The following is a 25630-nucleotide window of genomic DNA, read 5'->3' as shown; positions in this document are numbered from 1 at the left end:
AAAAGCCATTGGTTCTTCGTTGACATCTTCGTGATTACCCCCTTTGTAGTTGGTGAAACGACGTAGTTGCAGTTCGTTTTTGAGGTTGCAGAATGTTGCAACAGCTCTACTAGGCATTCGGAGCTTCCACTGGTATGTATAGGTTTTTGGTGTTGGCATACCTTTATCGTTATTGACGAATTGAACGGGACCTCGGAACATTGCATCAACTCTGAACGCGACATGGTGACAAATAAGGTATGATCGTCTGCTTCTGCGATGTATTCAGTCTTAACGTCCAAAACCAAGTCCCAATGGCTATCGAGTTTTGTTCGCACTGGGTATACCTTGAACAAGGAAAACATGGTGGCTTCAGGTAGCGGAACAGTAATCTTTAAAACGATTGAGTCTCCTTGTGGATAGGCCAACAGCCGAACAACTTGGAACAACGCGGCTGGATTAAGAACCATTCTTTCAAACTTAGAATTCTTCAGCACTGATGATATATTGTTTGCATCCAAAATAAAAGGATGAAGCTTATTTTGGTACAAATCGTTAAAAATTGATAGCTCAGTTGTTTGGCGACTTTGGACTTCAAGTAGTTTAGAAGTAACTAATGAGATCATTTCGTTAATCTCCACTTTCAATTTCGTCGCAGCTAACTCTTTGATTGTAGCCGTCGCGAAATTTTCCATATCCGTGGTGAAGTTTTCGAAACTATTTCCAATTTTTTCCACCTCTTCTGCTAGTGTTTTAATAGGTTTACTGAGCCTATCAAAATTGGAATTTGCCACCGTTATCTGTTTCTTAATCAAATTTAGCGTTTCATTTTCGTTGGTATCCAAGTTGCTTAGATGGTCATATATCTTATCTGAATCCTCCTTGTCCATAGTTCCAAAAGCCCAATGGAAGAAATGTCCAATTGTTTCTATAGCTCTCTTATTTCTTCGGTGAGAGACCATATGTTTTAGTCGCATGTTGTTTTGCCGAAGGTTGTAAATGATAGCTTCCAACTCGTTCGTTCTCATGTTGCAATTTATTTTAAATTTTGATTGTAAAGGAACGCACAGCTTTTTGATCTTCGCGTCACACTTGTTTACAAAATCGAGAACCTCAGAAAAATCCATGGGTTTTATTTTCGTGAATATGGTCCATTTGTTGTTAAAAAAGACAGCATTCCCAATGCCTTCAAATAGTGCCGGAGTTAAAGTAATGTTTTCTATTTGATAAGGAGCTGATGTTGTTGTTGTGTGGGATGTTGAGACGTTCGGTATGTTTGCCACGAGAAAGATTAGTTTATACATTAAAGCAACATTTAAAAGTGTTTGTTTAATATTAAGTATTGAATACATTTTTCTTCTATCACTTTTTTTTTTGTTTAACAGGAATAGTCTAACTTTTTGTTCTATTTGTTTTTTTTTTTTTTTTCTTTGAATTTAGTGAACAAATTGAAATTTATAAATTTTATGTAAGAAAAAGCTAATTTATATTTGATTAATAAAATAAAAATAAAAATTATTATTTTTACCAGTCAGTCTACAATCTAGAAAGAAAAAATAAAAGAAATCAAATTTAATCATTACAATAAGCCTTAAGTTGGTTGTTGTGTACCCTTTTGATTTTCCTACCTACTTGAATATTGGTATTTACAATATCATTTACAGACACCACCTCGTAGGGACCCAACCAAATAGGAGAGAACTTATTTTTCCTAGTTGGATTTTTAAGCATGACTTTTGCTCCAACTGCAAATGAAACAGGGTTGGTTTGACGGTCGTATTGCTGTTTCGATTTTTGCTTGGCCAGTTCGAGATTCTTTCTTGCTAGTTCATGAGTTTTCTGCAGTTGATGTTTAGTCTTCATCATTATACAAAGGTTTAGGTTTACTCTTTAAATTTGTCGGCATCTCGAACTCGAAACCATACAAGCTCTTCGTTGGTGTCAGTTTAGTGGCGGTATGCACCGTGTTGTTGTGGACATGCATTGCCTGTCTCAGCCACTGGTCCCAACACTGTTCATCATTGTCAACAAAACTCCTTAGATATTCCGCTAAGGGTCTGTGACTGCGTTCAAGTGAACCGTTGGCCTGTGGATGATAGGCGGTAGTGTGGATCTTTTTAACTCCCAGAAGCTTACAAGTTTCGGAAAAAAGCTTCGAAGTAAAATTTGTTCCGTTATCTGTGACTAGAACTTTGGGTATACAGAACCTTGTTACTATCTCTTCGTAAAAAGCTCTTGCCACAGTGCATGCTTCAGCATCAGGAATTGCCACACAGGTCATATATTTCGTCAAGTCGTCCTGGAATGTTAATATGTATCTATTACCGGAATACGTCAGTGGAAGGACACCGACCATGTCCATGTATACCTTTTCGAACGGAAAACATGGGGTATCTGTCAATACCATTGGCATTCTGGTCATTTTCCCTGACTTATTTTTTTGGCATTTGTCACAATTCCTGATGTAATTTTCAATGTCATTTTTCATCCCTTTCCATCTAAACTGACGACGAATCCGCGCAAACGTTTTTGTCATCCCCTGATGCCCTCCTAGTGCGGAGTTGTGGAAATCGCGAAGAACTGTTTGTATGTCTTCAGGATTTTCTAGAGTTTGACAGTCATTTTCAATACTAGGAACTTCCCTATTCCTTTTGGCCTTACTCCTTGTCTGAACAATTTTGATACAATCGTTATCTTTTTGTATCCTGCTTAACGCATCTGCATTGCAGTTGGTTTTGCCAGGCTTATACGTGATTTTACCTCGATATTCAGACAATTTGTGGTGAAAACGCAAAAGTCTCGTGGTTGGATCCTTTACATTAAATACTCCTACAAGGGGACGATGGTCTGTAAAAATTGTAAAATGTCGACCTAAAAGATATGTTCGGAAGTGCTTACACCCCCAAACTACGGCAAGCAATTCCTTTTCTATCGTAGAATAATTTCTTTCAGATTTTTCTAGCGAACGGCTAGCATAAGCAATAGGCTTATCCTCACCCACTTCGCCCTGGGACAAAACGGCTCCTAGAGCTTCGTTGCTGGCATCTGTAGTCAGGATAAATGGCTTTGTGAAATCTGGGTAGATGAGAACAGGTGGTGAGGTAATCGCTTCCTTGAGGAACTGAAATGATTTTTCACAATCTGGAGACCATTCGAAACTACTTTCACTACGCAGCAGCTTTGATATTGGGGCTGCTATTTTAGCATATTGCGGTATAAATTTTCTATAATAGTTCGTAAGTCCCAGAAATGATTGCACCTGTTTTATTGTTTTGGGTCTAGGAAAATCTGTAACACATTGTGTTTTAGCTGGGTCGGGTGAAGCACCAGCTTCAGAACATACGTGTCCCAAATATGTTACTTCACGCCGTAGAAAGTTACATTTCTCGGTATTTAATTTGAGATTGTGCTGCCTTAGTTTTCCCAAAACTTTAGAAAGTTTTTGATTATGTTCTTCTAGATTTTTACCATAGACAACAATATCATCTAAATAAACGAAACAATCAATGCCATGCAAACCTGTCAGAATGTGATTCATGATCCTTTGAAATGTTGCCGGAGCACCGGTTAGACCAAAGGGCATTCTATTGAACTCGTAATGCCCTGTACTGGTGCTAAACGCAGTTTTTGCTCTATCGGCTGGATCGATCAACACCTGATGGTAACCGCTTGCCAAATCCAATGTGGTAAAAAACTGACTATTGCCCAATTGATCGAGAATTTCTTCTATTCTAGGAAGGGGAAATGCATCTTTGATTGTGACTTCATTTAGTTTTCTGAAATCAACAACCACCCTCCACCGTTTTTGACCTTCAATCATTTTCTTTGGCACAATGAGCAATGGTGAATTCCAAGGTGATTTACTTTCAGAAATTATGTCTTGGTGAAGCATTTCTTGCACTTGCCTTTCAATTTCCTGTTTGTGAATCTGCGGAGTTCTATATTGCTTTGTATTGATTGGTGCTTGGTCAGATTTGGTGGGTATGTTGTGGGCTAACACGGGTGTATAGCTTAAACGATCACCTTTTAGTAAAAATACATCATTAAACTTAACGCATAAATTTTGTATAGATTTTTTTTTCTTGCTTTGTTACGTTATGATCTAGTTTTATTAAAGATAGAAGGTTCTTTTCCCGTTCCTTAATGTGGATTTGTTTAAAATTCGCATATATCTTCGATCCCGGATTATTTTTTAATATTGTATAGTTTTTAAGGTTTGAGTGTGTAGGTATGAAGCTTGTATCCATGAAATAGTCCTCTCTTGTACTGTTCAAAACAGGGACATGGACGTAATTGTCGTGCGCCTTAACTATTGTGTTTCCTAGATAAATTCCATCATCAATTTCCTGTGAATGTATCAGGAATTCATTTGACTTGGAATTAGGAATTTTTATTTTAACAATAGTTTGCGTACGAGCTCCAATCCTACACTTGGCAACGTTTAATAGAGAAATAGGAGGAGGATTTGTTGGCAGGCATTTTAGAGGTAGATCAATTAAAACTTCTTTTTTTCCATCCAAAAATTTTATTCTCTTGGAAACTGCGTTGATGATTGAGTGATTCCAAAGGATATCACGACCCAGTATACCATCAGCAGGTATATCTTCTAGTCCATCTACAACATTCCACTTAGTAAAAAATTTTCTTGGAAAAAGTAAATTGGTTTTAATTGTACCCAATGTCATACCTACTCCACCGAAAACACCACCCAGTTGCTTTCTCTCATTTATATTTATATTGGTAGCATTTTTTAATGAACTTCTTTTTAGTAAGCTCGAGTCTGCTCCTGTGTCGACCAGAAGAAGTACCTTTTCGGACTTGGCCATTGACATAGGCAGCTCGACGAACACGTCATGCTTACGAAGATTCCTAAATGCATACAATATTTTTTTCTTACTTCTCGGCAAAGCATACTGGTTGAAACACTTCAAAACAAAACACTTAAAATAATCATTCAAAAAGTTATAAACGAATTTCACCTTTGAATAGCACTTACTCCAAACGAAACGAAGATTGAAAATCAGAAATAAGAAACCAAACTGACCTAGGTTTATACTTGTCCCAGAAACTGGTGGCCTTGATTTCTGCTTCGTTTTACGAATCGACTCAAAAGTAAAGAAATTTAACTCCTCCGAGTCAATGTTTTGTGTTCTTTTTTCTTTTTGTCGATCGTTTAATAGAGGCGCTAATGGCTTTACTTCGTCTACATTGCTTTTTTTATTTTTCGTAATTTTCTTTTTATTTTTGTGTTTATTTTCTGTTGTTGATTTTGTGGAGAGCGAATTTTCTGGGGCACAATTTAGTGATTCAAATTGGCCCCCAGGGCGTTTCCCGATTGGTCTTTTAGGTAATTTCTCTTAGAGAAACAATCGTCCTCCACATGCCCCACCCTAGAACACCACTTGCATTTGACTCTAGGCCTTTGACTTATTGTCTGAGTAGCTCGTATTTGTGAGCGGGGACAACTGTTTTGAGCATGCCCATAGTCCTCGCAAGTGTCGCAGTATGGCGTTCTTTTACGAATGTTGCAATCAACATAGCTGTGATTTTGCTTACCACAGAATCCACATGTTTTAATGGGATTTGCTGACCTTGTTGACTGTCTATTGCTGGAGTGGGGAGGGTCTTGAAAATTCTGGATGTATTGAGGTGTTTCATTATGTGTGATGTGTGAGGGATGTTGTGCGGTTGTAGATGAGTAGTTTTGTGTCACTTGAGGTAAATTGTGAGGTAGTGTAGTATAATTGTTAAAAAGCTGAGGCATAGAAGGCATAGATGGATATGCTTGAGTCAGGCTATTGTAATTTTGTTGGAAAGTGCCGGGAATTCGGTACATTGAGCTAATACGATCAAAAGGTAAGTTTGGTGTTGTTCCAACTCCCATATAGCCCATCGAGTTTGGCTGTAGTAGCAAGGAAGTTTTCAAGGCTTCCTCAGAGATTTCGTTGAGATCTTTGCTTTTGCTCCCCAGCATAAACTGTCGAAGAGCTGGATCGACTAGCCCTATTTTAAAAGTTGTCAACACCGTGTTTTCAACTTCTTTTTTGAGACCTACTGACTCAGTTGCGGTATATCTTGAGTCAATAATCTCAACAGATGTAGCCTTCAGTTTCGCTAGACGTCTAGCGAACGCTTTTACATCTTCGCCTAACAATTGATGGCATTGTTTTAATTCGTTTATCACATTGTCCAGAGTTTTTGGCACTAAATAACTGTCTTTAAACAGTTTTGCCAAACCCTCTATTGTGTTCACAATGTTTGAACGAATTAACTCAAACGCATCGCCTTGCAATCGGGTTGAGATTAGAGACACTAAGATCCCCTCTTCTTCTGGCTTTACCATTTTCAAGGCCAGATCGCATGCGTTTAAGAATTCATGAACTCTTCGTGAAAGTTCATGATTTCTCTCCCCGTTGAAAATGGGGACTAACCTTGAAACTACCTTGCTTATATTCTCAAGTGGCATATTTTTCTTTTCTTCTTTTTCTACCTGAGTGATTTTATTTGACTTAGATACTTCTACAACTGTGGTTTGAACTCCTGTGTTGACCAGGTTTCTTTCCACAGACGATTTTGGTGTAGAAGTATATTGAGGAGTGAGCAACGGAATAAGGTGTTTTGAACCGTCAGGATAAGGTGATGATTTACCCTTTTCCCTTAGCTCCCTTTGAGTTGTTAAACTTTTGTTTAACTCAATAGTGAGCTGGTCTATTTCCTGGTCAGCTTCTTCTGTTGTTTTGAGAAGTTGTTTTTCAGCTTCCTTACGCCTAAACTCGCTCTTTTTAAGCTGTTTAGTAAGGTCTTCTGCCTCTTTAGCGTGGTTTTTTACTAGAGCGTGAACGGCTTTGACGTATTCGTTAACGATCGCGTCAGTCGATTCTACTCTAGTTAATTTACCCCACTGAGACGTTAGCTGAAAACTGACCAGTTTGTAAACCTCAGGATTCAAAACTTCCCTTAATTCTGTGAAAAGAAATTCATTCACCGACTTTAATTGTCGTTGGTTTTCTTTCTTTTCTTTTTTAAAATACTCTAACTCTTCTATTAGATCGTTAAGTTGGGCTTCAATTTGGGCGCGGGCCATTAACTAACGCCAACCAACAGATCTAATTTTTTTTTCTTTTTAAATCAAATAAAATCAAACGACCTACCTCAACTAAAGTTACTACGAAAAACAAATGAAAGAAACGAAACTTGACTAAGAACTTGACTTGAAAAACTAAACCGAAAAAAAAAAATTTTTAAAAAATCAAATTTATAGGTACACAACTTTGTCATTTACGATATAAAAAAAATATATGTACATACATTGAAGTATACTCACCTGTATTTCTCCTTTTGTATTTCCTTTCAATTGTCACAAACGATGGTTTTTTATTTTTTTTTTTTTTTTTTTTCAGATATATTTTTTTTTTGAGATATATTTTTTCTTTTTTCTCTTTGTTATTTGAGATATATATTTTTTTCCTTCACTTTAATGTCACAACAACACTACACAACACAACATTCGACGCGATTCTTTTAAAACAATTTGATTTACACTTTGATTAATTAATAATTTGATAATTTAATTTGATAATTTAATTCTATAAATTTAGATTCGCGAGTTTACAAAAAACGAGATTCGCGGACCGGCTGCGCCAATGTTAAAGTGTTCTAACTGTAAAGAAAGCAAAGCGACCGACTTCATTGAATGTTTGATCAAGACCAATCTTGTCGTGTCATTTTGGTGACCGCAAGCCCAAACATTCGCAGTGGATAATCGTCGGCACGTTAAAAGAGTCAGCACAATTCAACTATTGTATGATTGCACTTTGATTGACCCAAAACAATATCCGTAATATGATATCGAATTGGCAATCAAAGAGTACAACACAATTGAAGTGTGCTGAGTTCAACGCACGACGATTTCCTCTGGTAGGTATAGGAGGAGATACAACAACATCAACATCAACATCAACATCAACATCAACATCAACATCAACATCAACATCAACATCAACATCAACATCAACATCAACATCAACATCAACATCAACATCAACATCAACATCAACATCAACATCAACATCAACATCAACATCAACATCAACATCAACATCAACATCAACATCAACATCAACATCAACATCAACATCAACATCAACATCAACATCAACATCAACATCAACAACAACAGCAACAACAACACCACTAACAACAACAAACACAACAACATCAACACGAAAACCAACAACATTACTTTTACCAACGCCAACACCTACTCCAACAACAAAACCAACAGTAACAACAGCACCAACAACACCATCAACAACATCATCACCAGCAACACCAACAACAACAAGAACATCAATACCAACAACATTAACAACAACAGCAGCAGCAACACCACCAACAACATCTACAACAGCAACAACAGAATATTATTGGCAGTGTTTCAAATATTACTGAAATAGAAAATATAACTGTTCTAGCATACAATATTCAGGGCCTAAATAATAAATTAATGAATGTTGATTTCTTCCATTTTATACATAAATTCGAAATATTTTTTCTTTTTGAAACCTTTCTAACCTATGATAATATAAGTAAATTTAGTAAATATTTTTCAAATTATAAACTACATTGGGTACCAACAGTAAAAACCGTATCCGGATCCGTATTTGGATACAGATTGGATAAAATTGTTGGCTCATACATCGAATACAATGAACAAATAGTATTGCAACTACAAGATGAAAAAGAAGAACTATATATATATTGCCAACCTATCTAAATTGCAACCACTGGAATCGTGATTTTAACAAACTAGCAGAAACAATTCAAGTAATTGCAAAAGAAAATTTAATGGTAATTGGTGACATGAATGCACGTACTGGAGACCTGAAAATTAATGAAACGAACTTTGTAATATCACGCAAACTAAAAGAACACAGAAACTCGAAGGATACAATTTGTAACGCAAATGGATACTTTGTCAAGATACTAATTTATTTGTCTTAAACGGTTGCTTCGAAGGCGATATAAATGGAGACTACACCTATATTAGTGGACAAAGAAAATCGGTAATAGACTACTGCGCGATTTCGAGAAAATGGATGGATTTCGTAAATCATTTCAAAGATGAACAAAAAATATCTTCAGACCATATGCCAATTACAGTAACGTTTTCAACAACGCGTTAAGGAGCATTTGACCTCAAAAACCGGTCAAAAGTCCTAATTACAAATTTTGGGGAATCCCATGTAATTAATTTTTTTTTTACCTGAATAGATAAGCTATCATAATCTGCTTTTAAAAAGTACTTAAGCCCATCCAATTTTGAGGGAGGGCAGTTGAAAGTTAGACTTTGTGAAATACAGAAGTATACTTTGTGAAAACGGCTAATTTTGTGAGTTTTTCAAGTTGTTGTTATATATAATTAAAAGTGAATTGTTGTGGATTTTAGTTATGGAATATGAAGTACAAGGTATGTATTTAATTAAATATTACAGTTTTTTTTGAATTCTTCAACTATTTTATGTTTTATCATGCTTAATGTGATGTACGGGAAAAAAGTATAACTTTGGGTGTGTGTTTTTTTTTTAAAAGGTGTTTTTGTTAAGCCTCGGGCAATGTCGGGCTGACATTTTTATGTGGTGGTAAACTATAGGGTTTATAGATGATGGGGAATGAAAAACCTTTTCCTCATGTTTCCTCCAAAAAAAAAAAAACACACTTTAAAGTTTTCATTTTTTTTCATCATTTTTGCTTATTTTTAAACTTTTATTTTTTTTTTTTATTTGTCAGCTAATTTGATTGAGATGTCTCGAGAATCGTTATATTTGTTGTTTAAGGAAAGTTCAGCCCGAAAGTTGGACGATAAGGTGATATTTATGGAACAAAAACTCCAAGATCTGATGAATTGCCCCCAAAACGAGTTTCAAACATTACATCACGATTTAATGAATTTTAAATAGATTTAAAGGAAAAATGGAGATCCGCCCAATACAATGAAGAAAGGTTTTTTCAAAATTCAAACTCTGGGAACACGTCTCGAAGATTTTTCGCCGTTCCGGATTTAGCTGCTGAAATAACAGGCATAAACAAAGATTTCATTGTGAAACTCAAAATTATCCTTGAAGCGATGTCATCTGAACACAAGATTAATGAAAGGAAATTTGAAGAATTTTGCAAGGATACTGCAAGAATGTATGTACAACTTTACGGTTGGCATCCAATGACGCCAACTCTTCATAAGATCCTTGTACATGGATCAACAGTAATAAAATACGCTATCCTACCTATCGGCCAGTTATCAGAAGAAGCTGCCGAAGCCCGCAATAAGCATTTTCGCTCATACCGCCATGATTTTGCAAGAAAATTTTCAAGGACTCAGTGCAATCAAGATGTTTTAAATAGGCTTCGGCTCACATCCGATTCACTCCTGAGTTCTAATCACCAAAGGAAACGCAGCAAAAGCCAACCCTTTTTAACTGAAACCATAGAGCTTTTTGAGCCAGAAGAACCAGATTATGAAGAAATAGAAGAAACGATAAGACTGGACCACAGTGATGAATCAGACTGACTAAAATATCATACTTTTAATTTAACTGTTTTGTTATTTAAGTTTTTAAATATTTTAGTACATAAAATACTTATAAAAAAAAAAATTTTTTTTAGTAACTCACAATTTTTTTTTTTAAACCCAAAACAACACTTTTTTGAAAAATTTTGATACTTAATTATGTTAAGATATACAGGGTGTCCCAAAAGTAATGGATCAAACGAAATATGCTGATAGGCCAACTTTAGGGCTCTCAGAATTTGGTAACTTGTTCATCCCAAATCCTTACGGCTTTCGATTTACTGCAGTTTTTGTGAAATTTCGAAAAACGCGACTTTGCAACAGTATTTTGCTTCCTACGCTCATAACTGATTTTTGTTTTTTACAATTCTTTCACTTAAACATTGCCTAATAATAAGAAATAATTAACTAATCAAAAAAATTTTTATTTCATACGCCATTTTGCTGCAAATTAATTAATAGTTCCATGTTTTATAAAAACTCAATTTCTTTCTTTTATTTCAGAGCAACATCCTGGAAAAAATTTGTATGGTGTGGCACTGGTTTATTATTTTGAAAACTTGTCGTGTTATTGCAGTTTTCAAAAATAAAAAAAAAAAATAAAAATTTCCAAAGTTGAAATTAGAACGAAAGTTATTTTAGTTTGAATGCAAAAAAACAGACGTTTTCAGAGCAAAATAACAAACAAAAATCGAGACTTTTGTTCAAAAAGAAATAAACAAACAACAGTCGAGAAAATGTGTTTATTTTTCTTTGTTATTTTTCTCTGAAAACCCCTGTTTTGTTGCTTTTAAATTGTAACATCTTCAGATCTAACTTCAACTTTGGAAACTTTTATACATTTTTGAAAACTGCAATAACAAGACAAGTTTTCAAAATAATAAACCAGTGCCACACCATACAAATTTTTTTCAGGGTGTTGCTCTGAAATAAAAGAAAGAAATTGAGTTTTTATAAAACATGGAACTGTTAATTAATTTGCAGTAAAATGGCGTATGAAATAAAAAATATTTTGATTAGTTAATTATTTCTTATTTTTAGGCAATGTTTTAGTGAAAGAATTGTAAAAAACAAAAATCAATTATGAGCGTAGGAAGCAAAATACTGTTGCAAAGTCGCGTTTTTCGAAATTTCACAAAAACTGCAGTAAATCGAAAACCGTAAGGATTTGGGATGAACAAGTTACCAAATTCTGAGAGCCCTAAAGTTGGCCTATCAGCATATTTCGTTTGATCCATTACTTTTGGGACACCCTGTATAAGTAGATTTTGTGTAAAAAAAATCGTTGAAATCGGAAAAGCCGTTTAGGAGAAATCTACACACTAGCACATTCTGCTCAATCAAACTAAGTCAAATACCAGACTTTTTATTTCCCTGTTATGATATTTTTGTCTTTTTTACTTTTTTATGTTTAAGTATGTGTTTTTATTAGTTTCCAACTAAAAAAAAGTCTTAAATAATTTTGACCGGTTTTTGAGGTCAAATGCTCCTTAGTGCAACGGTACAAAATAAAACTAAATCAATTGATCTACCTCTTAAACTCATATGGAAAGACAGTAACAAAAGCAGCTTTGAAAACAGACTAGCCCTAAATCTTGCTCAAATAGAACCACAAACTGACCACGAATCGCTTGAAAATTTAGTAAAATGCATCGTGAAATCTTACCCAACTCCTGGTAGAAACATCAAACAAACAGGAAAACAGAAGTGGTTCGATCGAGAATGCAGAGAAGCGAGAAAACTGTCCTTCAATTTGCTGAACACAATAAGGAAGTCAACCAATGTAGATGAAAGACTTCTTTTGCGTTACAGCCAAGCTAAAACCAATTTAAAAAATTATTAAGTAAAAAGAAGAACGAGTACCTACAACAAACTGCACGAAACCTTGCAACCGAAAGAAACCCAAGAGAGTATTGGAGGCTGTTCGTATATATAACGTAAATTAATCAAAGGTTGATGAATGCTATAAGAAAAAAACGTGGTTTCAACTCTTTCCAAATATGAAGATTATTTATTGATCGTACAACTTACTTCGTCGATGGTTATTACAAAAAGAGGAAGTTACAAAGTTACAAAGTAGGTATTTTGGTATAGATTCTAAGAAGCGAAATTGGTATAAATTGAGTGGGGGTATATTGTTATTGATTTACAGCGACATCTCAAGATTATGTATTTAGTAGTAGAACAATTAAGAACAAATTTAAGAGTGGGTGTCCCCGAATGACGAACTCAGACTTCATGTAAATGAGTTTGTGTGTATTAGTGACCTTTCTTCGCCATACATCTCTCACGTTCAACGTCATCTCAACTCAGTTCTCTCTCGGTATCTTTATTTACATTCTCTTTCCCTTTCTAGAGAACCAAAGTCATAAAATTAAAGTATATTTAGGTATAGAAAAAACAAATCTGCATCAAGGAAATATAAAAAAAAAGGGTTGCAAGCCTTGCAAGTGTATATTGCGGTTTTGCTTTGCGCAACCGAATTCACTTGTGTATGTGTATAGAAAAAAATATATCCATACAGTTGCTCAGAAGAATACCTAACATGCAACATCATAAATTTATGAAAGAGATAAATAAACCAGTTTAAAAAAAAAAAAACAAGAATACAAAAAAACTCGTTTATCCTATTCCATATACCTACCACGCAACACCAGATACCATACATTGCGAACGTGCGAGAGATCCATTTCCTGTATCCTCTCATTTTCGCAAAAAAAATACAACAACACTTTGCATGCGCGATGAGCTTGCCTGGCGCCAATCCTTTTTTATGGAAAAACCTATGTACAAACAATATGTAGAATACAGATACCTAAGTTCATCTTATTCTTTATACCACCAAACAACCACTCGACAGAGCGAGTGCGAGAGATCATGTAGAAACAAAATAGAAGATAATAAAGAGAGAGATACAACTAGCGCCAGCGGAATTTGTTTGAACTACAAATTCCAATACATACGCATTCCATGAATTTCTGAGGAAAAAAATGGAAAGTAGACTCTTTTTCAAAAATTAATTGTAAGAAAACTATTATAGCAATTCTTGTTTTCTAACTTGATATTGATAGAAAAAATAATGAAAAAAAATAAAAAAAATATAACAAAAAATCTAAAAATTCTGGTTTCTTAGTACAGTTTATTCTTTTTGGGACTCCTTTAAAAGCCATTGGAGGGTAACAAAATAATATTTTCCAACTAAATATAGCTTTACTCCATAGTCAATAAACTAAGCTTTTAAATAAAATAAAAATCAAAATCATACTTTGAAAAACAAAGAAATTAAACCACTTTGTTTTAAAAAAGTTAAGAAAAAATGACTTTTTAACATTTTTTTGTTGTTTAAGACCTTAAAACTTAATATAAATTTCTTAAACTAATCAATGTGTTAGTATTTGAGTTGAGGTACTTATTTCTTTTTATTTCGATGAATTTTAACAATAATTGCAGAAGTTACACATGTTCAAACATTGTAACATAAGGAAAAATAGCTTCAGTTTCGATTAATTTTTTTCTATGAAAAATACATTTTTAGATTTTCAAAATAGTTTTACTCCGTAGTTTGATTCAACCTCAATCCAAAATAGAAATAAAAAAAATAAAAATTTTAGTCTAACTAAGAAACAAACCAATGTCTTTCAGGTCGTTCTAAAACAACGAAAATTTTATCATGTTTTGTTCTCTCTTAATTACAAGTGCACAAATTTGGAAATTGTGGGGATGAAGACATTTAGCCTTGTTTATTATCTAAATAATAAAATTTATTTCATTCAATTATCTTGAAAAATGTAAAAGTTATTCACCGATTTGTAAACGATAACCCGATTTTTACGTGGTCCACTCAGCCTTAATATTTTTTCATAGGATAGGTTAGGGTTAGGAATAAACAAATGAGATCTGGTTTTGGGATATTTTTTGTAAAACAAGGAAAAAAGAATGCACGCACAGTTTTATTTGTTTGCGCATTGATTTGTTTTGTGTTTATTTTTTTTGTCTTGTTGAACTGGGGTATCAAATCATGAGTATCTAAGGGCCAGTTGTACAAACGTGGTTCATCCTCGGATCAACGTTTGAACTCGGTTCAACTCATTTGCAGTGTTGTACAATCGAGGTTCAGGTCTTAACCCACTGCTGAACCAAGATCAGAAGTTACCCACCGATATTGGTGGGTTAGCAGTGGTTCAGCCATGGATCAGGTGATTTTTAGTGGAAAAAATATTGCTTTCTCACTTTAATCTGAATTTTTTGACAGTTCAGATAATAGGTGGTGGAAATTAATATGGTTTTCCAAAATGATTGGGGTGTTTTTTTTTTTATTTGTTTAGGATCAGTTTGTGATGGTAAATAATAAATAAAATAATAACACAGCTTTTACCACTTTTATTTGTATTTTTTAATACTTTATTAATTTTTATAAATGATTATACAATTTTCTCCAAAAAAAATAAAACAAAACAAAAAACAAATACAACAACCACCCAAGAATCCTCCTCGTCCTGATTAGTACACTTGATGAACGTCCGGTTGCCATTAGGAGTGGCAAAAGATTATTTTCAACAAAATAATGTTTTATTTTTGTGTATTTTATCCCAAATCACAATTGATAGATAGACGAAACATTTTCACGAACTTTGTGCTTTATAAAATAAGGACAACTGACAGTGACATTAGGCATATATATACCAAAATTTTCTTGTATATAAACCTGAACTGCGGTTCAGCTGACTCTCGCTTGATCCACTACTGTACAACCCAATCAAAGTTGAACCTGGTTCAAGAGTTAACTCGAGTTCAGCTGATCCGTGGGTTAACCCTCAATTTGTACAACTGGCCCTAAGTAGGTAGGTGAAACAAGTAGGTTCCCAGCAAACGCAGAACTACAGAAAAAACCATTGAAATATGTACGTAAAAGAAGTACTTCTTTTCCACTGAAAAAAGATAGGAGCTCGGGAAAAAACTCAGTTATATACTTTCTGTATATAAGAATACGTGAAGCAGCTATCTCTTTCTTGCATGCAAGATGAAATAAATTTCCCCTCCATTAATAGTACAGACAAATGTACTTCAAAAGTGCATCAGCGAAGCACTTCTGGAAGTGGTTCTGATGTACATTTTCCAGTACTTTTTTACCTACAGAAAAAGCACTGAAACTTGTAACAGAAAAAGCACTGAAACTTGTACTTTTAAAGTACTTATTTTGAGCACTTTCATGGGTTTATATCCGTACTGCTAAAATCCATATTTTTTTTTCGCGAAAAAACAACAACACTTTGCATGCGCGATGAGCTTGCCTGGCGCCAGTCCTTTTTTATGGAAAAACCTATGTACAAACAATATTTAGAATGCAGATACCTAAGTTCATCTTATTCTTTATACCACCAAACAACCACTCGACAGAGCGAGTGCGAGAGATCATGTAGAAACAAAATAGAAGATAATAAAGAGAGAGGTTTGAACTACAAATTCCAATACATACGCATTCCATGAATTTCTGAGGAAAAAAATGGAAAGTAGACTCTTTTTCAAAAATTAATTGTAAGAAAACTATTTAAGCAATTCTTGTTTTCTAACTCGATATTGATAGAAAAAATAATGAAAAAAAATAAAAAAAATATAACAAAAAATCTAAAAATTCTGGTTTCTTAGTACAGTTTATTGTTTTTGGGACTCCTTTAAAAGCGATTGGAGGGTTACAAAATAATATTTTCCAACAAAATATACCTTTACTCCATAGTCAATAAACTAAGCTTTTAAATAAAATAAAAATCAAAATCATACTTTGAAAAACAAAGAAATTAAACCACTTTGTTTTAAAAAAGTTAAGAAAAAATGACTTTTTAACATTTTTTTGTTGTTTAAGCCCTTAAAACTTAATATAAATTTTTTAAACTAATCAATGTGTTAGTATTTGAGTTGAGTTACTTATTTCTTTTTATTTCGATGAATTTTATTAATAATTGCAGAAGTTACAAATGTTCAAACATTGTAACATAACGAAAAATAGCTTCAGTTTCGATTAATTTTTTTCGATGAAAAATACATTTTTAGTTTTTCAAAATAGTTTTACTCCGTAGTTTGATTCAACCTCAATCCAAAATAGAAATAAAAAAAATAAAAATTTTAGTCTAACTATGAAACAAACCAATGTCTTTCAGGTCGTTCTAAAACAACGAAAATTTTATCATGTTTTGTTCTCTCTTGATTACAAGTGGACAAATTTGGAAATTATAGGGATGAAGATATTTAGCCTTGTTTATTACCTAAATAATAAAATTTATTTCATTCAATTATCTTTAAAAATGTAAAAGTTATTCACCGATTTGTAAACGATAACCCGATTTTTACGTGGTCCACTCAGCCTTAATTCTGCCGTAAACATTCCGGCCGCCTTGCAGCAACGCATGATGCAAATACGCTCCTTTGACTTAAATATACAAACATAAATACAAAATAAATTCTTATAGTACAATTGAAAAATTAACTGAAATTTGAACAGAGTTAAAGCTGAAACACAATCACGCTTTAGGGCGTCGCACTGTGGGCTAGAACGCTTTTATAGCTGGAATTAATTATAGAAATTCTCGAAATAATCTAAAGTTGCAGTTAAAGCCATTAAGATGATGTCGAATGTTATAATAATGATAATTTTATGGTATAACAGACACTAAAGATAAGACCAACAACAAAAATAAACGAAATATTATGTTAAATAAGGTTTTCCAATTTACAACAGATATTATTGGTATAAAAAACAAAAAAATGAGTTTTTTGAAGTTTGAACGCATCAAACTCGAAAATGGTGTCATTGAACGCTTACAAAAGTTGTTTTATCTAAATAGGGAAGGTAAAATGTTATCGCAAATAAAAAAACCGTTATTTGAAAACATTCAACACGTTTTTTTTCATCGTAAGTGGTTTTTTTGAACATTTTTCTCACTATACTTTCAGAGTTACAGCGAAAAAAGTTTGCTCTTGTAGGACATAGTTTTATAAAAAATATAATACCATATAGGCTAGCTACTTTTTAAAATTATTTCTAGAGTGTGCCTACGCGTGTCTTTTTTTTAAAGCTTAGGAACATTCGTTTTATATGAAATCGGTGCTAGTAACATACTTTACCTTAAAATTTATAAACAAAAGTTCAATATAATTACAATTTAATAGCAAGTACTATATTAGGATATATCAGTAATTGATAAACTAGCAAAATTTTCACAATCGATCCGTTAAAACAAACTCATTAAACGAATATCAGGATATAGGAAAAAATGGACTTTTTTGTTTTTTTTTTCGAAAACTTGCTTTTCGGTTGTGTTTTTATGTATCCAATGAATGTTTTGACCTCAATTTTGAATGAACAATCATAGCTAGTCCATTTATCTATCGAATAAGACTAAAATGAGCAATATTTGAAGAAGTTGACTTTTTAATTAATTCATGCTAAAATAGCGTTCTAGCCCACAGTGCGTCGCTTCATTGCGTTACGTTGAGAAATCCTCAAAGCGCGCTTCTGTCACTTTGACTTTGAATAGCTGATTGCAACATAAAATCTGCTGTCAAATAAAAAAAAACACAGTCACTCACAAAATTATTGGACCAAGTCTTTATCTTGATTTAATTGTGGAAAAATGAAAAAGGATATTAATGTGTTTAAAAAATGAATAGAAATTTGTTTATTCTTTAATCATATAGTTATAAAAACAAAACCAATCAAAATATATTGTTTTTAACAATAAAACTCAGTCTAAAACATCATTTCATTTTTTTTGTTTTTAATACGTAAATTGTTTTGATTTAAAATATCTCGATGTCGTTTTTTTGTGCAAATCTATATAGAGAAATTAAAATACACACAAAGTTTTGCAATAATTTATTTTTTTTTATTCACATTTGGCGCAATAATAATGTGGGTGACTGTAACTATGTCTGTTAAATGTCAGAAAGCGAGCAAAAGTTCAGTCTGGTTGAACTTTTGCTCGCTTTCTTACGTTTCCTTACGTTTGTCAAAAAAGCGTACGTAAGAAAAGCGTCATTGTGTGAGGATACACAGATTTCCTATAGTTGAACTTTTCGCAGTTGTCAAAATCGACGGCAAAGCGTGATTGTGTTTCAGCTTTTATAGTTTAGGTTTGAAATTGGTACAAATAATAATAAACAAATTAACAATATTTAGAATGCGACCGTATATATATTAATGTATTCTTAAATATGTGCAAGAAATTTAAGCTTTAACTTGAAGGTTTGAAATTTTGAGATATAACTAACGATATTAGAAAAGATAAATGTTTGAAAATTAAGGCTTTGAATTAGTTTATAAATCTGTGGTTAACACGCATAAATTAACGATAGGACGGGTCACTACTCCATGTTGTGTTCTAACATCGGCAACGCGAACACGGTTATCAGGTCCCGGGTAGACTCTTATGATGCGACCTAAGCGCCATTCATTTGGGGGCAAATTTTCATTACAACTAAATCATTCTCTTTTAAATTTTCTTTAGGATGCTTCCATTTATGACGTTTTTGAAGCTCTAATAAGTACTCATTCTTCCATCTCGCGCAGAACTGTTGGTGAAGAACTTGTAATTTTGTCCATCTGTTAATATAGCTTAGGGAGGTGTCGGTAAGATCTGGTTCTGGCGGAGCCAGAAGAGGGCCACCACGAAGAAAATGGCCTGGTGTAAGGGGTAGAATGTTTCTGGCGTTATCGGACATTGGAGAGATCGGCCTAGAATTTAAGCAAGCCTCAATCTTAGCAAGGAGTGTAGAAAACTCTTCAAACGTATAGTTGTGGTCTGCAGCAATTTTTCGAAAATGTTTCTCCAGCCTCCCACAAACCGCCCATATGAGGTGCACCGGGAGGAATGAACTTCCATTCCAATTTCCTGTCATTATAAAGTTCGGAAGCGATTGATGGAAGAGATCGCTTAAATAATTTGAAAGAATTTTCAATGATTTTGCTAGCACCGACGAGATTTGTACCATTATCTGAGAAAATTGTCTTCGGTGTACCGCGACGTGCAATAAAACGACTTAAAGCAGCTAAGAAAGATTGGCTTGAAAGGTCACTAGTAGCTTCTAAATGGATGGCTTTCGTGGAGAAGCATATAAATAAACAGACATACCCTTTTGTTAAATTACATTTCCTACCAGAAAACGTTTTAAGCGTGAATGGACCAGCAAAATCTAGCCCAGTGTTAATGAAAGGCAATGAAATTTGTGTGCGTTCTGGTGGGAGAGCTGCCATGATCTGCTGTCGCATTTCTTTTCTATGAATTGTGCAAACCTTGCAAAGTCGAATAAGTTTTTTAACTAAATTTTTTAATCTTAATCTGGGAATCCAATATTCACAACGAGTTAGGCGTAACACTAGTAGATTCTCACCGTGAAGTGAAACTTTGTGGATAAACTGAACGATAAGAGTAGTAATGTGTGCATTATAAGGTAAAATAATTGGATACCTTTCATTGAAAGAAAGTGATGAATGTGCCAGTCTGCCATTCACTCGAAGAATTTTATTTGAGTCTAACATTGGGTTGAGGTTAGCTTAACTGCTTCCAAGTGGAATTTGTTCATTTTGAGACAGTATAGAGTACTCAGCGGGAAAGTACATATATTGGGTTAATCTTAGAATAAGATTTTTAGAGCGTAAAGTTTCGTCGTATGTTTAAACTTTGGATTTTTGGTTAGAATCCTTTTTATATTTTGGATGGGTTCGATAGAAAAAGCGAAGAATATACGCCACTACATTTAATGCCTTTGGTAACGAAGAGAATTTGTTGATGATTTTTTCGACATTGAATTCTTTCACACTAGTGTGGTTCATTTTAATCGGCCTTTTTTCTAAATCTGTTTCTTTCGGACACGAAAAGAGGGTTCTAGGCCAAAACTGGTTGTCGGAAGAACGAACGTGCATCCATGTTGCGTTGGAAGTACTTTCTTGTATTATGGAAACTCTGTTACCAACGAAGGTTGCCCATGTACAAGAAGGTTTTTCGAGCCAACATAAAACAATGGAGCTATCCGTCCAAAGAAAAAGTTGAAAGTCCTTGCAGTTCAGCTGAGGAAGAACCTTTGAAACAAGTTTAGAGAGAAGTAAAGCTCCGCACAGTTCCAATCGTGGGAGTGTAAGGCTTTTGACAGGAGCCGGTTTGCTTTTGGCGCAAAGAAGGTGACTTGACCAACAAAGAATGTCGAATGAAAATGCCACAACTAATTCGAGGGTCTCAAACGGCAAATTTTGGTATAAGCCACGCTTTGATGCGTTAGGTTTAAGCCACTTTTTAAGCGAAAATTGGTAAATTCTTGTCAAATTTGGAAAATGTCGAAAATTTGAAGGAAAACAGTTAGCGATAAAATTGAAAATGGCACAACTAATTCGAGGGTCCCGAACGGCAAATTCAGGTATAAGTCACGCTTTGATGCGTTAAGTTTGAGCCACTTTTTGGAGGGTGCCTCGCTAAGTTGACACGTCAAGTTAGCGAAACATCACACTTTTTAATGAAAACAGTGAGCGACAAAATTGAAATTGGCACAATTAAATCGAGGGTCCCGAATGGCAAATTCAGGTGTAAGCCACGCTTTTATGCGTTAAGTCTAAGCCACCTTTTAAGCGAAACTTGGTAAATTCGTGTCAAGTTAGCGGAACAACACTCAATTTGATTGAAAACATTGAGCGACAAAATTGAAAATGCCACAACTAATTCGAGGGTCTCAAACGGCAAATTTTGGTATAAGCCACGCTTTGATGCGTTAGGTTTAAGCCACTTTTTAAGCGAAAATTGGTAAATTCTTGTCAAATTTGGAAAATGTCGAAAATTTGAAGGAAAACAGTTAGCGATAAAATTGAAAATGGCACAACTAATTCGAGGTTCCCGAACGGCAAATTCAGGTATAAGTCACGCTTTGATGCGTTAAGTTTGAGCCACTTTTTGGAGGGTGCCTCGCTAAGTTGACACGTCAAGTTAGCGAAACATCACACTTTTTAATGAAAACAGTGAGCGACAAAATTGAAATTGGCACAATTAAATCGAGGGTCCCGAATGGCAAATTCAGGTGTAAGCCACGCTTTTATGCGTTATGTCTTAGCCACCTTTTAAGCGAAACTTGGTAAATTCGTGTCAAGTTAGCGGAACAACACTCAATTTGATTGAAAACAGTGAGCGACAAATTTGAAAATGCCACAACTAATTCGAGGGTCTCAAACGGCAAATTTTGGTATAAGCCACGCTTTGATGCGTTAGGTTTAAGCCACTTTTTAAGCGAAAATTGGTTAATTCTTGTCAAATTTGGAAACAACACATTTCCTTATGAAATAATGGAGCTGCAAAATCGAAATTATCACAACTAATTAACGACTAATTAATAGCAAATTATGACATACTCAAATGTTCAAAAAGACCTTTATTAAGAGTTGTTGCTTCGCCAAGTTGATATCAAGTTAGCGAAACATCAAAAATATATATGAAAACAATGAACGACAAAATCAAAATTACCACAACTAATTAACGACTAAATAACGGCAAATTATGCACCTAGTCCCGTTTGGATCGGTGAATGTTGTTTCGCTAAGTTGACACTCATAAATTATTGTAGTATTGTGACTGTGTATAAAAGATTGAGAAATAAATTATAGTTTTTTACAAAGTCGAAACTGAATAAATATTCAGTAGAAATAGGAAAATAAAATTTATTCTATGTGGAGCAATCAACCGAAATACTTATTTATTTAACGACACTACAGTAACCATGTACACCAGTCTGTGTGTCTGTCAGTCTGTCAGTCTGTCAGTCTGTCAGTCTGTCAGTCTGTCAGTCTGTCAGTCTGTCAGTCTGTCAGTCTGTCAGTCTGTCAGTCTGTCAGTCTGTCAGTCTGTCAGTCTGTCAGTCTGTCAGTCTGTCAGTCTGTCAGTCTGTCAGTCTGTCAGTCTGTCAGTCTGTCAGTCTGTCAGTCTGTCAGTCTGTCAGTCTGTCAGTCTGTCAGTCTGTCAGTCTGTCAGTCTGTCAGTCTGTCAGTCTGCCAGTCTGTCAGTCTGTCAGTCTGTCAGTCTGTCAGTCTGTCAGTCTGTCAGTCTGTCAGTCTGTCAGTCTGTCAGTCTGTCAGTCTGTCAGTCTGTCAGTCTGTCAGTCTGTCAGTCTGTCAGTCTGTCAGTCTGTCAGTCTGTCAGTCTGTCAGTCTGTCAGTCTGTCAGTCTGTCAGTCTGTCAGTCTGTCAGTCTGTCAGTCTGTCAGTCTGTCAGTCTGTCAGTCTGTCAGTCTGTCAGTCTGTCAGTCTGTCAGTCTGTCAGTCTGTCAGTCTGTCAGTCTGTCAGTCTGTCTGTCTGTCTGTATAAGGAGCTACAGCCTAAACGGATGGACCGATTAATGTCAAACTTGGTATGTAGCGTTATTTGGGGACTCTCCAGAGGGGTTTTTGGAATTAATTTTTTTGGACCAAAAATAACGGTACTTTTCATATACCGATTTTAATAAAATTGAAATATCTCAAAAACGGCTCCAACGATTTTGTTTTAAAAAATCAAATGTTAGTTTAAAGCTAAGGTCTATCTTCTAATGAAAAAAATTTTGTTTGAAAATCATTATTAACGGTACCTGCCATAGAACGGTTTTTTTCAAATCCGATTATCTCCGAAACTGCTTATTCGATTTCAACGAAACTTTTTGTGAAGAAGCATTTATATAATTTGAATATAAACCAAAAATTAAATTTTCGAGAAAAAATTTTGAAAATTTTTTTTTGAAAAATCAAATTTTCGAAAACGGGACATTGAATTTTTTTGAAATTTTGTTTTAAGATGCTGATTAGTGATTTCTACAAAATGGCATACCAATTTTATTTTAAAACTTTTTTTCCAAAAAATTATTTATAAAAAATTAGTTTTTTAAAAAACGGCTCTAACGATTTTGAAAATTTTTTTTCTAAAAATGCATCTTAATATATCAATCAAAACTGCATACTTGTTTTGGAGGGCAATTTGATTTCAGATTTTATTTTATTTTTTTTTTAAAACGAATTTTATTTTATTTTCCAAATTTCTATATAAAAAGTCTTAAAAATTTAAGCAACTTTAACTCTAAGAGCAAGTTCGTGCGACCCAGTCGTGCATTTTATTTTCTTTCGACTTTAGATTTTTATATGCTTTCTGCTTTCTTTCTGGAACAACTTGAATGGTATCTTCAAATGCAAACATGAAATGATGGCAATTCTTCTTTATAAATATAAACAAATATTTCCCAAATTGTTTAAATTACTGTCAAATATGGCATGTTTACAAATACCCCACCATGTTTGTGTTTTTTACTTGCGAAATAGGTACTATAGGGCAAGTTTAGGATTCGTAAAAAAAATCGAACTCGAGATAACAATTTTACATGACATTACGATGATGGAGAATGCCAAAAAAGTGGGTCCGGCAATTCTGTCTGTCTGTCTCTATCTGGAGCTGCAGCCTAAACGAGTGAAGTGATTTTCTTCAAACTTGGTAGTTAGCAGTTTTTGGTGATTCCCTAGAGGGGAAATTGAAATTTTTTTTTTATGACCAAAACTAACGGTACCTGCCATATAACGGAAATAGAAAAGTTAATTTTTTTCAAAAACGGCTCTAACGATTTTGAATAAAATTTTTGTGTGTAGTACTACACATAAGGGCCAACTTTTTAAATAAAAAAAATATTTTTTGTACCGTTATTAACGGTACCTGTCATAGAACGGTTTTTTTCGTTTCTGAATATCTCGTACAAAATTAACCCGATTTAAATGAAAATTTTTATACAAAAGTGTGTAAGTAAAGATAATATTAAAGTTTTAGAAAATTTTCAAAAAACGCATTTTTGGGTTTTTAAAAAATATTTCAAAATTTTTTTTGAAAAATCAATTTTTTGAAATTAAGTTTTTATGTGTAAATTAATTATTTCTTCAAAATGGCATACCAACTTTTTTTTTGAAAAATGTTAAAAAAATTTTATATATAAAAAATAATTTTTTTAAAAAACGGATCCTACAATTTTCAAAATTTTTTTTCTAAAAATACCTTTTTATACGAGAAATAAAATGGCATATTTGTTTTTTTTTTTAAGATATTTTAAAACGGAGTTTTATTAATTATAAAAACAGATTTAATTTTTTTATACTACATATGAAATTTCTTCAAAATATCAAATTTTAAATTTCTTGAATAAAAAGCTTTAACATTATAGTTACTTTAAGCATAAGAGCAAGTACGTGCGACCCCAGTCGTGCAATTTATTTTTTTACAAATTCGGGGTAAATGTAAACGGTGGTTTAAAATTTAGAATTTCCTCTTTATCATATGGATAACAACTTGAAAAACGTTGAAGAAGGTATTTCACAAAAACTTTTTTCAAATTCCAATAAAAGTTTTTGTTTTCTTCCTTTGATTCTTTATATAGGCACCCAATATGCATCCAGAGCAGCTCTTAACGTCATATTTTTTATTTTTTTACGTCAAAGACCAATTTTGCAACATCATCCACTGAAAATGATGGTGTTGGCTACTTTAAAATGTGACTCCGCGGCACTTTAGCAATTAGTGAGGCGGCTTAGCAACAAAATCGTGCACTTTGTGATAAAAGCATGAAAATAACATCGTAGGTAGTACTCAATATAAGAGTTATATTGAGATATTGGGCCACCTTGTATTCCATCCGGAAGGGTAGATACAAGACTTTTTCTGTGTTGCACTCGATTTGTTGCATATCATAGTATAGGCAATGAAACCTTTTTGTTAATATGATACATGATTTCGAGGTATTTTCTGACGCCCGATCGAATAAAATCAATACCAAAATGTCTCGACCATCATGTAAAAAGTTATTGGACTCTTTATGAATTCTCTTTTACTCAAAGATCAAGAGTCAGATTATTACCAAGTACTCCTTGATAAAAATTGGTAGGTTGATAAAATTTCGTGTGCACGTTTCATATACCATAGAAAAAAATAATAAAATATGTCCATCAAAAAACTTCAGGTCAAAGGGTGTTTTTTTTTTAGCGAGAAAGAACACTTTTGAAATGGTACCATTGCACCACATGGAAAATTTTTGCAATTTTTTGAACCGCATATA

General features: G+C 33.8%; 1 protein-coding gene across 5 annotated transcripts in view; it reads right to left on the bottom strand.

The window, feature by feature from the left end:
• Window positions 1–25630, bottom strand: part of LOC129921211 (cofilin/actin-depolymerizing factor homolog) — a 362755-nt gene that overhangs the window by 120126 nt on the left and 216999 nt on the right. For 3 of the 5 annotated variants that reach the window (XR_008773472.1, XR_008773473.1, XR_008773475.1), the window contains one exon: window positions 16108–16970. The exons of 1 other annotated variant lie outside the window; for it this stretch is intronic. The gene's annotated coding sequence lies outside the window, so the exon portion shown is untranslated. Of the gene's footprint in view, window positions 1–16107; window positions 16971–25630 lie in introns of those variants that run through there. One more of the 5 variants, XR_008773474.1, reaches the window with a different exon arrangement.

Source organism: Episyrphus balteatus, chromosome 1 (assembly GCF_945859705.1).
Source record: "Episyrphus balteatus chromosome 1, idEpiBalt1.1, whole genome shotgun sequence".
In the NCBI taxonomy this organism is placed as follows: domain Eukaryota; kingdom Metazoa; phylum Arthropoda; class Insecta; order Diptera; family Syrphidae; genus Episyrphus; species Episyrphus balteatus.
This window is presented reverse-complemented; position numbering and strand designations above follow the sequence as displayed.